This window comes from Cnephaeus nilssonii (assembly GCF_951640355.1).
Source record: "Cnephaeus nilssonii genome assembly, chromosome: 21".
NCBI classification, from domain to species: Eukaryota; Metazoa; Chordata; class Mammalia; order Chiroptera; family Vespertilionidae; genus Cnephaeus; species Cnephaeus nilssonii.
Window position 1 is genome coordinate 15,188,621 of NC_137092.1, and position 14,570 is coordinate 15,203,190.

The 14,570-nt window shown below is 59.6% G+C and overlaps 1 protein-coding gene across 3 annotated transcripts in view; it reads right to left on the bottom strand.

Moving 5' to 3' along the window:
- The window catches only part of KCNN3 (potassium calcium-activated channel subfamily N member 3), a 142,277-nt gene that overhangs the window by 86,215 nt on the left and 41,492 nt on the right, over positions 1–14,570 (bottom strand). The window lies entirely within an intron of this gene.

Here is a 14,570-nt window from a genome sequence, read left to right on the forward strand (position 1 = left end):
CCAAGGGAGGGGGCGCAGGGAGACACCAGCAGCCACTTGGCTAAGGGGATGGGGGGACACACCCTGCCAGGGCTCACACCAGGGCGATGAATACAATTCATTTCTGCAGACAGACACGCAGACGGGCATGACAGACACAGGAAGGGAACATGCCCCGGTCCCAAAGGGGGCGCTCCTCTGTGCACCTTCGATGCTGCTCTGCACGCAGCCGGGACTCGAGGGAACGGCCAGGAAGAAATGAGCGAGACAGGCCGTGGGGCAGGCCCAAGTGGGGGGGGGGGAGGGTGAAAGGGGTGTGTCCTGGGCTCTGTCCAAGGAGAGACTGTGCCCATCATGGCGGGGCAGGAGCATGGCTGGGCTGTGAATTAGCTCAGAGCAGTGACTCCCACCCTGTACCGGACTTCAGAACCAATCACCTGGGGAGCTTGGAAAACCCCTGGACCCAGTGCCGCCCCAGAGCGATTGCACCCCAGGCTCCGGGCTGGGGCTCGGACACCGGCATCCCTGGTGATTCCAGGGCACAGCCCCGGGCGAGAGCCACTGGCTCAGTCTCCGCACCGTCCTTCACCGGAGAAGCCTGTCCTGTCAGTGCCGACTAAGATGGTGCGCGGGGATCCAGCCTGCGTGAGCTCCTCCCACCTCCCCTCCCCCCACGGTGGTCGGCTGTTTCAGACCAGGGAGCTGCAGTTCGAATGCCAGCCTTGCCAGCTGCCCGCTGCCAGCCGGCCTAATAGTCAGGCCTCGCTTTCCCCATCTGCACACAGGGAGCCTGGCAGGCAGCATAATGGCCCCTCAAAACGTCCACATCTTAATGGCCAGAACCTGTGAAGAGGTGATGTCATGTGACCACGAGGAATGGAGGATGCAGATGGAACTGCAGTGTCGACTCAGCCAGCTTTCCCAGGGAACTGATCCTGGGTTACCGGGAGGCACAGAGCAATCACGTGGGTTCCTCCATGTGGAAGAGGAGGCAAGAGGAGTCCGTGTGAGAGGGAAGCGAAGTGAGAAAGGCTTGGCTGGCTGGCTGCTGCCGGCTTTGCAGCTGGAAGGGCAGACAGCTTCTAAAAGTGAGAAGGCAAGGATCTCGATTCTCCCCTAGAGCCTCCCGGAAGGAATGATTTTGGTTTTAGTAAGACTCATTTTAGCCCGGCTGGTGTGGCTCAGGGGTTGAGCGTCGACCTATGAGCCAGGCGGTCACGGTTCGATTCCCAGTCAGGGCACATGCCCAGGTTGTGGGCTCGATCCCCAGGTTGGGGGGGGGGGGGGTTTGCAGGAGGCAGCCAATCAATGGTTCTCTCTCATCATGGATGTTTCTATCTCTCTCTTCCTCTCCCTTCCTCTCTGAAATCAATCAAAACATATTTTTTTAAATAAACACACTAATTTTGGACTTCTGGCCTCCAGAACTGAAAGGTAATAAATTTGTGTTGTTTGAAGCCACTAAGTTGGTGGTAAATGGTTACAGCAGCAACAGGAAATGAATACAGGACGGGTGGGAATAAATCGGGGAGAGCGTGAAGATTGCATGAGATGAATTTTGTGAGCCACGTAGCACAGTTCCCAGTGCTTTGCTGCTGTGATTATTGTCAGCATCACCCTCCTGTCAGGGAAAGCTGCCAGCTGTGGTCCGCGCACCTGCCCACTCTCTGCCCACCATCCCAGGTCCACTCCCCGGCTCCTGAGGCGGCGGAGTGGCCCCAGGCCCCGTGCGCCTGCAATGAGCCTGGTTCCGTGACCTGCGCCCGAGCTGGTAGGAGCCAGCCAGTCCTTCCTGAGCAGGGCAGAGGCTCCCCAGAGCCCTGCAATGCCCACTAACACGGCACGCACCGCGTTTCTGCTTCCTGACTCTGTTCACGAGAAACAACAGGAAATGGGGTGGTGGGCAGGGGGCGGGGGGCGGGGTGGGAAGGGAGGCCCCCAGGGAGTATTCCTGACCACCAGCTAAGAAAGGACCGTGGGAATGGCCAGCAAGGGCCTCAGAAACGTCCTCTAACGGGGCTACGGGTGTCCGACAGCTGCCCCAGCAGGTAAGAGCTGGAGCACCGAGCCATGAGCACAGGGCTTGGGGTGGCAATGTGATCAGCTTGGCAAGGAAGGTCCTAACTTAAATATTACCAAGCCCCTGTGGTGCCAGGCTCTCGTGGGCCCCTTCACCAGCTCCCGCAGCTGATGCTCTCAGCGCTCCTGTGTGGCCACTGGGATCCCATTACACAGGGAGACAGATGGCTCAGGGACGTTCCGTGGTTTGCCTGAGTCACCTGTTAGCAGCAGAACTGGATTCAAACGCTTGACTCTGCATCTCAAATGCTCCCCTCTGGCCCAGCTGGTGTGGCTCAGCGGTTGAGCGTCGACCTAGGAACCAGGAGGTCCCAGTTGGATCCCAGGCAGGGCACATGCCCAGTTTGTGGGCTCGATCCCCAGTGGGGGGCGTGTAGAAGGCAGCCGATCAGTAATTCTCTCGCATCGTTGATGTGTCTATCTCTCTCTCCCTCTCCCTTCCTCTCTGAAATCAATAAAAATATTTTTTAAAAAATAATAATAAAGTGCTCCACTCTGTACCATATTTCACTTCCTTCTCAGAAACTCCCAATTAATATTTCAGTTCCCACTGACTTAATCCTAAGAACATGAGAACACGGCTAGCACAGCCTATTCATCTGGATTTCCACCTTGAAATGTGCCAGCCATAAAAATGTAGAAGCTTCAAGAACGACAAACAGCTAGAAAGGGACTTGAAGGAAATTGGATGCCAGATGAATAAATCTTGTGTCCGCCCAGGGCTGCGGAGACGGCACTTCTGCATCATGGTCGTAAACCTCGGGTTTCCTGCGGCCCTGAAGTGGACAGGCAGGGGCGGGAAGACATGTCCACTCCCCACCACGGGTGTCCGAGGACTCCCACCAAATTAGAATATTGCACCAGCCCTGGGGGCTAAATTTATCCCGCAGACTCAGCCAGATCAGAATGTTCTCGGCTACAAGAGGTCCTGTCCCTCATTGTCCTCCTCTTTCTCTGTTTCCAGAGCCAGGCAGCATCGGCGATAAAACCCAATTCGGCTTGAAAGCCGCACGCGCGGAGCCAGCCCACAGCAACAGACACCACGGGTCCCGATATGAAAGAGGGGAAAGACTGAACCGGAAAGGAGAGGCAGGTGGAAACAAGCGGGGTCAGAGGATGCTGAAAAGAGGGCTGAAAGGAAGCCCAGAGGAGCGAGAACTGTCTCGGGGCAGCTGCCGGGAAGCTGTCCTGCTGGAGCCAGCAGCAGCAGGAGCCACCGGCGGATGCTTCCTGGGCGACGTCAGCTGCTTCTGTACACGCCGCGGGCAGCTCATCTACCTCCCCTGCGCTTGCACCTGTCAAGCCCACTCCACGCTGAGAAGCCCCCTCCTGCCTTGGGTGACATCACTGCTCCCTCAGGCAGCAGCCACGCCTTGGGGACAGGAGCCCATCCTGCCAGCCCCCGCCCCAAACCTGCAGGTGGCATGCTGCAGGCCCAGGAAGAACCACACGCCCTACTTGAGGGGGGCTCGGCCTCCCTGACCACTTGGGAACGGAATATTTTTAGGTGGGGGCTGGGTTTGGGAACAAAAAGAAAAGATCAAAAGTGTAAAATCGTGAGGTTCTCGTGAAGTCTCAGGGCAGATCCCTGCTAAACATCTAAAAGGATCCGATGGGGCAAGACAAGCTCGGCTCCTTGCAGGCCCCGGTCCCGGTGGCTCCTGTTCCGTCCATGAACTTAGTCCCAGAGCTCAGCTGCTGGGGCCAGGAGGGAGCTTTCTCATTCCTCTCACTCTCTGCTGTCGTGGTTAATCCTCACCTGAGGTTCTTTTCCCCATCGGTGTTTTCAGAGAGAGCAGAAGGAGGGGCAGAGACAGAGAGAGACCTTGATGGGTTGCCGCCCCCATGGGCCCCGACCAGGGATCAAGCCTGCCACCGAGGTACGTGCCCTTGACCGGAATCAAACCCAGGACCCTTCATTCCTCAGGCTGACGCTCTAGCCACCGAGCCAAACCGGCTCGGGCTCTGTCCTCTCACTCTGGAACAAGGGTGCACCAGGTGGCTGTCATTCCTACCGCCAAAGACCCCCTGAGGAGGGAGGTTTTCTCAACAGTTCCTCCAGCCCAACCAACCCTGGGCTTTAAAGTCAACCCGGCGCCCAAATTGGGGAGGGGGTGGGCCTCCGCCATCATCTCCGCCAGTCTCCCCACCCAGCCCAGCCTTGGTCTTACTGTTGACTAATGATGTCTCCTCAATCCTACGTCAAACGCTTTACCAACACGACTTGGGGTTCAGCCCCCGGACGTCCCTGTCCCCCATCAGATTGCCAACCCTGAGCCCCTCCTGACCGTGATGCAGCTACTGCTAGAGACATGGACCCCTGATCCCTTCTGCTCCAACGGGCCAGGACCGGACTCCAGCCTCCCTTTTCCTTCTCGCTTCTCACCACCGAGGGGAGCTCCTCCCTGTGCCCACCGCACCCCTGCTCCACAGCTCAGCTCAGCCCTTGGCAGCCACGGCGGGAGCCTGAGTGCTTATCTCCCCGTTAGATCACAAGCCCGTTTGGGGCAGGGACCTTGCCAAGCCCGAGGTGCCTGGCTCCGAGCAGCCTTCAATAGCTCTGTGTCCAATGAATGAATCACCTTTTGTCCGGTCCTCAGGGGAGGTGGACAACAGTGGTTATTTCTAACAGCAGCAGGAAGACAAATATCGCCCTGCCCACCTCACCCCCACCCCCACCCCCATTACACACACACACACACACACACACACACACACACACACACACACACACAATGGTGGTCATTGCTCTTTGCTCTCAAATCAATAAGGTTTCCAGCACATTCTAGCAAGAGGCACCAGAGAGAGCCCGGAGGAGCCTTGGGGAGCACTCAGCTCCCGGCCCAGGTTGCACAAATGAGGGAAGTGAGGTGAGCGAGGGGCAGGGCCTGGGGTCACTAACACAGAAGACGCGTCAGGGGCCTGCCTCGTGGCACTGAGCTCAGAGGTCCGGTTGCTCTGCACCTGGCGGACAGCTCCATGGTGACTGACCTCTGGCTTGTGGGCGTGGTCCGTGGCGCCACAGGTCAGCAGACACAGCCACCGCCAGCAGCGGCTGAGAGTGGCTCTGGGAACGCTGAAGCCACGCGGCCACGCGGCCACGCAGCAACACTCTCCTAAGACACCGCCTGTCGGAGCAATGCTGCGACAACCCAGCTCTGCCAGGTGGGCAAGCGCCCACTTCACCCTTCCTTTCCACAGACAGGGTGCAACGCAAAGATGGGGTCACTCTGCTCTGAACTGCACCAGAGCACGGGAGGGAGGGAGGGAGGGAGCGTGTAACCACAGCCCCAGGGGAGGCCACAACGTGTTTAGAATGAGAAAGACTTGCAAATCCTTGAATTTCCTTCCTCCATCCCTCCTGTCTCCCATCCAGCAAAAGGAAGTTGACTTCCCAGATTCCCTTTCTGGTTCCGCATCTGGAGCGAGGCTTTGGATGGAGCTGTCGTCGTCAGACCCACCCAGTGTGGGAGGACAGGAAGCCGGAGGCCCAGACACGTGTTGCTGACTGAGAGGCTAAAAAACCCGACAGACGGAACGAAGGGCTGAGGTGGGTGCGGGGAAACCAGCAGAGACGAAGGGAAGGGGCAGCTCTTACAAGCAAGGGTGGGAGGTGGGCGGGGCCCGTGGCTCAGCAGCTCCGGGGAGAACGCTGCGGGTTTAGTAAACATCTGATCCGTGTCAACTGACAGGCTGCTGTGCCCGCCGGGGCACCTGCTGGCTCTGGCTGCAGGGAGGGAATGAAACAGCAGGGAGGTGGCCCTCCGTCCGGACCGCCTCACCTCCCTGGTAGAGCAGTGGGGCCAGGGCGGAGACAGGGCTCCTAACGATGCCAGCGAACTTGGGGTGTTTCATCTGGGGAGACTTGAGTGTGAGGTTGCTGGCCCCTCACCACAGGGACAGTCAGAAAAAGGAGGAAATGAGGGTGGGGAGACACAGGGGGCTGCCAAGGCCTGGCCGGCCCAGGCCACCTGCAGCCCAAAGCTCAGTGTGTGAGGGGAGCGGGTCAGACAGACAGCCTTGGTGGCAGGTGGAGTCAGGTGTGGTCCTGAGGGCCAGGTTACTGGCAGGGACGTGTGGCTCCAGGTGAGCAGTGAGTGAGTGGGCCCCACCGAGAGCAGGGGGAGAAAGAGCAAGACGGCGTGGGGCCGGCCAGGTAGCCAGGGCTCATAGGAGACCAGACCAGCACGGATCAGGGGCGAAGGCAGGGGAACCAGAACAGTGTCAGTGCTGATGGCTTGGACTGCTACCCTGAGCCGTCACCCCCAGCTCCCTGCAGTGCTGGGTCCCCTGCTTGGGGCAGGCCTGGGGCCTAACAGGGACAGCAGGGAACCCAGGGTAAGAAGGGGCTTTCTAATGAGCAGAGGCTGGGGTCCCGTCGGGGGGTGTGGCTGCGAGGAAGGCACAGGTGCTGGGGTTGGACGGACAGGCTCCCGGTGGCTCTTCAGCCCTCGCTCCGTCTGCTCACCCTTCCCGCCCTGCTTTGGAGGGAGTCCCCAGGGCTCAGCCCAACTTCCAGGGGTGCTCAAAGAACGCAGGAATGGGGTAGGAGAGACGATTTGGGGATGGAACTCTCTCCCCGAAGCCGCGAAGCCTCGTGGGCTTGGAAACCGTGGGACCGGCCTGAGTCCAGCTCTGCCTCTCGCCGGCCACGTGACCTCGGCCACGTCACGGACTCCACCTCACGGGACGGCTGTGAGGACTCGGGAGGCCATAAAGTAAAGACATCGACAAATGGCTCATAAAGCCGTTCTCCAAATCCACAGTTGGAATCCGAACCCAGGCCTGATGGGAGAGTACCAGGAGGGGGTACGGGTGAGTTCCGGGGCTGAGCAGCGGGTCCGCTGACAGGAGATTAGTATGAAGAAAGCCCACCATGGGCCTCCGTGGGGCCCCCACACCCGGGAGCCATCCCAGGACAGGTCACCTAAGAAATGACCAAGTCCATTCTGGGACGGACGGTGGTGCTGTCTCCACCGCAGACAGGGTCTACTTGCTCCCACTGAATCGTATACTTAAGAAATGGTTAACACGGTAAATGTCATCTTACGTCTATTTTACCGCAATTTAAAAACAAAACAAAACAAAACCGTTTAATGACAAAGTCACAACTTGGCCCCAAGTCTACTGATCACAACCCCAGCGCCCATCCCGCCACCAGACAGGTCTGTGTTAGGGACGTGCTCATGGGAATGGCACTCTGAATTGTAGTGAGTTCTTTACTTCAAAGATAAACCGAGCACCATTCGCATCTTTTCCAATGATTGGGCCTGAGAGATGTTGAGCAGTGGTGATTTTGCTACCTTCTCTCTTACACACAGGAAAATGGCTTTTTACCGGATTCCTGTCGAACAGACTAGAACTATCAAAACGTTCTTGGTGGCACAGTGCAATAATAATGGTGAAGAATCCTCCACTAACCATCTTAGCGGTGCCTTCCGACTTCCCAGAACCGCAGGGAGCCACTTATCGGGAGCCCAGATTTGGAATCACTGAGCTCCGACGACGTGTGTACAAGCCCCTTCGTTGGCTCAGCAGGGGTGGCCGTGAAGATGGCTAAGAGGGGCCCTCCCTGGGCTTATCAGGGAGCTGGTGTTTCTTCACCAGGCGCCCCGGACCCCCCGTGGGGCGTTCAAAGCACACCTCCCCCGCCGTGGGCTCGCTAGCCCGTGGCCGACATGCACAGGCGATCTGCTGCCCATCGGATCTGCTGGCCTGGGGACAAGAGCACCGCTTACAGAGTAACCACGACAATGCAGAATAGGATGAACTGACAGGAAAAGGCACGCCGGCTACACCGGCCCTCAGGGAGACGGAATATTCTGCTAAGGTGACGCTTGTTCCCCCGCGACTTTGGGAGTCTGTATTCAGGGAAGGAGGCTGGAGCTCAGCACTGAAGAAGGGCATTCGGTCATGGACTTTAATTATCCTAAAAGCTTTAAGATGCCGGACCAGCTTATATTGACAAGAGTCTTTAAAGAGGAGTCACCTCTTTAAACTTTACAGAACTCTCTTTTTGATTACTTACTGTTTCAAGTTCAAGGTTAAATCAAGAGGACAGCCCACTCCCTTACTGGGCAGAGAGGCCAGGCAGTTAGGAGAAGGGACAAGGTTGCTTGGACAGCCCCCGCCCCCAAGGGCTTCCTGAATACAAACTGCATTGGTCATGGTTAGCACAGAATATTCACAGCGACTCTCCCTCCATTTTTCCCTCCTTATCACTGAGCGTCCTTCAGACGAGGGGTCCTGGACACAATCAGAGGCCCCTGAGAGAATCTGGTCCAAACTGCCCACTTTACAGATGACAAAACTGAGGTGGAGAGAGAAGTTCGTCCAAGCTCACACGGTGACTGGTATCCCGGACGGACCGGCCACAGGCCCCGCGTACCAGGGGAGGTGGCAGAGGCTTTGGGGCGGGCAGGACAGGCAGTAGGTGGGACCGGCAACAGGCTGGTCCTCAGAGCCTGTTCATTCACTGGGCTGCCTGTGCCGGGAGGGGGATTTCTCGAGTCTCCGAATTAGAGCAGAAGCTTCTTGAGAGGTGTGCCACCCCCTCACTTCACGGGGCCCAGGGCGAGGGCAGTGTGTGGTTTCCAAGGCAACATTGGGGGGGGGAGGATGGATTCCACCGCCCAGGGCCACTCTGAGCCTCTGGGGAGGAGAGTGGGAAGTGAGGAGACACCTCCTTCCCATTCACCAACACTGACTCCTCCCAGGGCCGGAGGACGCCTCTCACACCCTGGACTCCTGGGGCCAAGGAAGCTTCCAGGGGACTTGGCCACGCACCCCTTCGCCTGGAAGCCAGTAAAGCCCCAGCAGGCTGACCCCCGAGGGCCAGGCCTGTCCCTCCCGAGTCTGACACGCGGGGCGGCGGTGTCCACTCCTGTTAACAGACGCTGCACCGGCCTGTGGAGGAGCATGGCACAGGATGCCCTTTCCAAGCGACAGAACAGAAAGCCTCTGCGGGCCGCGGAGAAGCCCGGCGTCGCCACCGCCTGCACGCAGGCCCACCGAGGCCCGGTGACGGCACAGGAGCCGTCACACCTACAAGGAAGGGCACGGGGCGGGGGGGGGGGGGGGGGCAGGAAGCCCTCTTTGAGGCAGAAAGAGTTAAACCCACATGTTTAAATATTTAGCAAATAAGACCAAAATGTCACCCAGAGACTGGCAGGCTGGCGTGGTAACCACGGCCAGCCACGGCCAGCCACGGCCAACAGCAGATCCACGAGTGAAGAGGTGCTGGGCTGAGGCTGGCCGACGAGAGGGGACGAGACGGTGGCGGGGAGGGCCACGCGGGCACGGCCAGCTCGCAGGGACAGCCCACCGAGACCCGAGAGCCCTTATGGGGCAAGAGCACAGGCCAGAAGCCAGGGCCTCCAGACCGGTCGGCCACAGCTCCGTTGTCTCCCCGGCGACGAGGGGCGGGTAAACGCGCCCGCCTGTCCCAGGTTTGTCATCCATTCATTTGTTCCCACCTACCGAGTTCCTGCTGTGTGCGAGGCGTTCTCTCCCGCGGTCCCCACCACGGACACAGCCAGGGGCAGCGAGGCAGTCCCACACGGACATGCAGGGGCAGGGGCGGCGCTTTGCTCAGGGAGTGGGGCATCCGGAAACAGCTCCCCAAGGAGGAAATATCTCTGCCGAAACCTGAAGGTCTGGGAGGCGACATCCGGCAGCCCAAAGGTCTGATAACAGACGTGAAAACCCTCCGGAACATACGAAGCACCGGACAAGGTGAGGAGGCGGCCTCGCCACTGAGCAGTGGCGGGCGTGCCTCCTCTCGGAAAACCTGCGAAGGGTCATCTGACAAGGACTCCGGGGTCCGGGCTCCAGGCGGGGGCTGCAGCCAAGGCTGAGCGGCCCCTCACCCCCTCTCCTGCCTCCTTTCTTTCCAGCCTCACCAGCTGCAGGCGGGCTGGTGGGAGGGTGAGAGGTGCCCTCCGCCGACGCACAGTGGTCCCCCGGGCACTGCCCCCTGGAGCACACTCCCCGTTTCCAGCCTCCTGCGTCTGCGGAGATCTGTCCGGGGAGGGTCCGTTAGAGGGGACGGAGCAGGAGATGGACGGGAGCATGGCAGCGGCGGCCGCCATCTGGAATTTTCCCGTCCATCTCTACACCCCTAGGTGCCTGGAGCTCCCTCCTCACCTCCGGGCAGCGTGCCTGGGTGGAGGGGCTGGTGTCCTCAGACCAAGCAGGCTGGCAGGGCCGTCTGCCTGGAGGTCTCCAGATCTCAGGGGCCCCCATCTGTTCCGCTCACAAAGAAGGCCTTGGCCATTGGCCCATCTCTGACCCAGTGAAGGTGATTCAAACTCACCAGCCAACCAGCCAGAGACAAGCTTAGGACATGGCTACCGGCGGCCGACCAGGGTGGAGACCCCAGCCTCCGAGGTTTGGGCGGCGGCCATCTCCCTTGAGGACAAACACACCTCCCTTCTGTTCTCTCTCCACTCCTCGGTCTCCCAAACACAGACAACCCCCCATCGTGGCACTGATCAGCCTGGGAATCGAGGTCTTTCAAAGGCAGGGGTAGGGTGTGAACGACTTCTGAAGTCCCGGCCCCCCCTGCTCAGGACCTGGTCCCAGAGGTGCCCCCAAAGCCTGCCACAACTCCCGCCTCAGGGCTGTTGCTGATCTCAAGACTTCTGCCGGGAGACCCCTCCCGCCCTGCCTGCCAGGCAGACACGGCCTCCTCTAAGCGAAGGTGTTTTGTGAATATTATCTCCTCTGATCTGCACAACAACCCTTTGTGATGGGTACTATTCTTAGTCCCATTTTGCAGGAAGGAAATAGACGGAGAGGGATTCAGAAACTTGCTAAAGGTCACGCCATAACACACTACAATGTGTCAACGAGCGGGATTTGAACCCAAGCCAGACCCCTCTGAAGTCCATGCTCTCCGCCACCTGCTATTCTGCCCTCCGGGGCGGCACCAGGGGCCTCGTCAGAGCCAGAGAGACACCGAAGGTTGACAACCCGCTGGAGAAGCAAAGTGCTGTTGGGGTTTCTAGCGCCGAGCACCGGGCTCCTGCCCCCGCTCCCCGCGGAGGAGACCCTCACAAGCAGACATTGAGTGAGTGAGCCAGAAGGGTGCTCAGAGGAGGGGGAGGGAGGGTACTGGGGAGCAAAAAGGGTTCCGTGTTTTACACGTTGAGCCAGGGATGTGCCGATGGCATCGAAAACGTGAGCCTGCCGCCTGGGAGGCTGCCCCGGCCCATCTGGGAGCTGGTGGTCGCCAAACCACAGGGATACATGGGCTCTCCAAGAGAGAGTAAGGTTTTCAACGTTTTGGTAAATTTTTAAAAAATGCCTTGTTGCCTGACTGGCGTGGCTCAGTGGCTGAGCATCAACCTGTGAACCAGGAGGTCACGGTTCAATTCCCGATCAGGGCACATGCCCGGGTTGCGGGCTTGATCCCGTGTGGGGCGCGCAGGAGACAGCCAATCAATGATTCTCTCTCGTCACTGATGTTTCTGTCTCTCTCTCCCTCTCCCTTCCTCTCTGAAATCAATTTAAAAAATTAAAAATGCATTGTTTTTTGTGTGTTTTCATTTCTTTCCAGGACACACTGGCAGGAGAATAACAGATGCCTGAGCCTTTGAAATCTCCATGCTGCGTGCTCCATGCCCCACCCCAGCGAGACAAGAGGAGACTGAGCAGAGCCCGGCGGTCATCTTTGCCGCCCCTTTCCCTGTTCCAGAGCCGGCTGGACGCTCCAGGGAACCCGTTTCCTCTGAGTGGGAGGGCAGATCTTCTAAAACCTCGTGCTACCCACCGAGGGACAGCCTCCCGCCAGAGACAGTGACTCCCTGTCGTGGGCAGGCCCGCAGAGGCAGAAGGGTCCATGATGCATGGGGAGGGGCGTCCCCCGTCCCCTCTGAGAGCCTGCCACGCCGCGGCTCTCCGACTTAAAGCCAGAGTTTGGTTGGGAGTCACCCAGTACTGTTTCCGAATTTTTCTTCCTCAAAAAAACACGAGTTGTCCAAGCTAACAAAGAGGAATACTGTTCTAGACGGTACCCCAGCATCTGTGTGCAGGGCCAGGGCCTGGGGCTGGAGGGGAGCATCTGGGGCAGAGTCGGGGGAGGTGGAGAGACGGTCATCCGGTCCCTGCTAAAATGTAGCCAAGTGACCAGCAACTGGTAAGGATGAGCGAAGTGCCGAGCAGATCTTAGCACCCCGCCGCCGGCACCTGGCAGTGAGCACACCCCGCCTGCCCCGCCTCACACCAGGGGAGCAGCAGCGGGCCGTTCCCCACGGAAGGGGCCTTCCAGGGGCTCCGCTCTGGATAAGAGCCGGCAGTCAGTCCGCCCTCTCTCCGGAAGCCGGTCCCCCGCTGGCCACGCACCACACCCCAATCAGAGAATTGCAGAATTGGGGGGCTTAGGAGCCCCAATGAACAGACAAGGAAACTGAGGCCCAGGACCACAGCGCTAAATAATGGTCTACATTGCTTTTAAAACCAGGTACCTTGAACCCAGGACCCTTTCATTCGACACATGCGCTGCACACACCAGCTCTTTGTCAGACACCGTGAGTTCCGAGAAATGAAAAGATGGATGGCATCCTAGTCCCTGAGGCGGGGGAGAAAAGGACGGGGCGAAAACTTACAGGACAGCCGGGTGAGGTGCATACAGTGGGTGTGGGCGAAGGAGCAAGCCCTCCCTGCCCCCACCGCAGCCCCCAGGACAACCTGGGCCCAAACCTCTCCCATTCCCCTCCAGAGAGAACGTGACTGGAAGGTCAGAGGCCCAGAGGGAGCCACAGACCGGAGACTTCCCACGAGACCGTGGGGCACGTCGGATGCGGGGCTGGGCGACGGAGCTGAGTGCAGGCAGGCTGGGGCCAGCGTGGAGAGCAAGCCCAGCCCCCTGCCAGCACCAGGCAGACATGACGGTGACCATCTGCTGGGCCCGGCTTGCACATGAGCAGGCCCAGCTGGGAGCAGTGGGGCAGGGAAGGGACTGAAGTTTTCACTTTGCGAGAGCCCTCTCCGTACTCTCGGCTGTGACCAAGGCTCTTCGGAGATCAGCTAAGTGGGCGATAGGGCTCCCCCACTTCAGAGGGGTCACTGAGGCCCAGAGCAGTTGTTATGGACTCCGGTCATTCAGGCTGAAGCGTCTGAGCCAGGAGCCCCAGCCCCCGATCTCACTTTGCTTCTCCCAGCTGTGAGTGCCAGGCCAAGGGGAGCGCCTGAAATCGCATCTCCTACTGCCCAACGTTAGGACGAAGCAAAGACTGGCCGTGAGCGGAGGGCGGGACAAAGGGTGCCCAGCGAGGTGCTGGCCTGTCACCACGTGGCCCTGCCACAGGCCACGGCAGAGGTCACCGCTGCCGCTGGGCCAGATCGGGGCTGAGAGCTAAGCTGCAGTCCCTGCGCTGGGAACTAGGACCCCGAGAGAGTCAGGGGCGGGACACCCGGCTCTTCCCATCCCAAAGCCTGGAGTGGAGAGGAAGCAGTCAGGTTCAGGGACCAGAGGGTGGGGCTGTGGCTGGGAGCCGCTCTCCCTCCCCCGCCCTCAAGCTGCAGGCTGAGCTGGGCCTTTGCGATTCTGCCATTTTCTTTGGCCTGTGTGACACCTTCCGCACAGGTCAGGGTGGCCTATGGTCAGACAGACACCCTGCAGATGAGGGTGTGGGGGCTGAGAGGGGCTGAGGGGCTCCCAGCTCCGTGGCTGGTGTGGGGAAGCCCAGCCGGACTCCCGGTCCTCCTTGGTTCCTGCCTCTGTCCCTCCTGCCTACACTCCCGGCTCCTTCCTGGGGCCGACTGGACAACGGTCTGGGTGAAAGGCCACACGCTCGGTCCTCTTCCGGCTCCAGGAGGGAAGCTGCTTGGTGGCATCTGGGACCGTCAGCCTGCAGAGCACAGCATCTCTCTGAGCACCTGTGACCCCCAGAGACTAAACAGTCCCATCCTCTGGATCAGAGTCATCTGGTCAGCGACAGCCTGGAGCCCTGCCCAGGGGGGCTGGCGCCGGGGCCTCTGTGCCCAGGCCAGCCACAGCAGCCCCGACGTCCAGCAGGAAAGCAGCCCCCTTCCCTGGGGGGAGGCGCTCACACCCACATCTGCCTGTGCAGCCCATCGGCCCGACCACGGTGAGCAAAAGGTCACTCGGGTTGCCAAGCATTCTCACACACGCTTCTCACGCCATCCGCACTGCAACCTGTAAAAGGCAGAACCGAGCCCTCGTGTTCCAGGCGAAGAAAGATTCACATGTTCCAACCCAGAAAGGTCACGGGGCTGGCCACACACACCGTGAGAAGAGGTCATGGCGGAGCCCTGACCCCAGATGTTCTGACTCCGAGTTCTGGTCTTTGTCGATCTCTTGCTGCTGCCCAGGGGTGGATCTATCTGAGCTCCTCCAGCCGAAGGACCGGGGTTATACCCAGATCCACATGTGGGACAAAGAACACCTGGATGCCCAGGTCCCGCAGAGCAGGCCACCCTGAAGGGCCGTGAGGGGGGAGACCCATAGTCACAGAAGATGCCACAGATCTGCTCACTCCTGCCTGCCC